We start from the raw sequence: 1,244 nt of genomic DNA, 5'->3' as shown, positions 1-1,244 counted from the left end.
TCTTCAGAAGCTGCCTCTTTAGTACTGTTGGATGCATGTTGCCATCCATTCAGATTTTGAGAGATCATGTTGACCTGTTGAGTCAACACTTTGTTCTGGGCCAATATGGCATTCAGAGCATCAATTTCAAGAACTCCTTTCTTCTGAGGTATCCCATTATTCACAGAATTCCTCTCAGAAGTGTACATGAATTGGTTGTTTGCAACTATGTCAATGAGTTCTTGAGCCTCTTCAGGCGTTTTCTTTAGGTGAATAGATCCACCTGCAGAATGGTCCAATGACATTTTCGAAAATTCAGATAGACCATAATAGAATATATCTAATATGATCTATTCTGAAAACATGTCAGGTGGACATCTTTTGGTCAGCTGCTTGTATCTTTCCCAAGCTTCATAGAGGGATTCACCATCTTTTTGTTTGAAGGTTTGAACATCCACTCTTAGCTTGCTCAGCTTTTGAGGAGGAAAGAATTTATCCAAGAAGGCTGTGACCACCTTATCCCAGGAGTCCAGGCAATCCTTAGGTTGTGAATCCAACCATGTTCTAGCTCTATCTCTTACAGCAAAAGGGAAAAGCATGAGTCTGTAGACTTCAGGATCAACTCCATTCGTCTTTACAGTCTCACAGATCTGCAAGAACTCAGTTAAAAACTGATAAGGATCTTCAGATGGAAGTCCGTAAAACTTGCAGTTTTGTTGCATTAATACAACTAGCTGAGGTTTCAGCTCAAAGTTGTTGGCTCCAATGGCAGGAATGGAGATGCTTCTTCCATCAAATTTGGATGTTGGCTTTGTGAAGTCACCAAGCATTCTCCTTGCATTATTATTATTTTCGGCTGCCATCTCCTTCTCTTGTTCAAAAATTTCTGAAAGGTTGCTTCTGGATTGTTGTAATTTAGTTTCTCTTAGTTTCCTTTTCAGAGTCCTTTCAGGTTCAGGATCAATTTCAACAAGAGTGCCTTTTTCCCTGTTCCTGCTCATATGAAAGAGAAGAAAACAAGAAAAGAAATAGGAATCCTCTATGTCACAGTATAGAGATTCCTTTATGTTAGTAGAAAAAGAAAGGGAAGAAGAATGTAGAAGAGGGGATTCGGATATTTAGATGGAGAGAGGTGAAGAGAAGTGTTAGTAATTAAATAATTAAATAGAATAAGAAAAGAGAGGGAGAATTTCGAAAATAATTTTGAAAAAGGGGTTAGTATTTTTCGAAAATTAAAGATAAGATAAGATTAAAATTAAAATTTA

General features: G+C 37.4%; 1 non-coding gene across 1 annotated transcript; it reads left to right on the top strand.

Annotated features, from left to right (window-relative positions):
* Positions 1-338: 338 nt before the first annotated feature.
* On the top strand, positions 339-446 carry LOC127747340 (small nucleolar RNA R71). Its single transcript, XR_008009140.1, has one exon. It is a non-coding gene; the product is annotated as a small nucleolar RNA R71 (small nucleolar RNA).
* Positions 447-1,244: the final 798 nt, after the last annotated feature.

The sequence above is a fragment of the Arachis duranensis genome, chromosome 4 (assembly GCF_000817695.3).
Source record: "Arachis duranensis cultivar V14167 chromosome 4, aradu.V14167.gnm2.J7QH, whole genome shotgun sequence".
NCBI classification, from domain to species: domain Eukaryota; kingdom Viridiplantae; phylum Streptophyta; class Magnoliopsida; order Fabales; family Fabaceae; genus Arachis; species Arachis duranensis.
The sequence above is the reverse complement of the archived record's forward strand: the minus strand, read 5'-3'. Positions and strand labels throughout refer to the sequence as shown.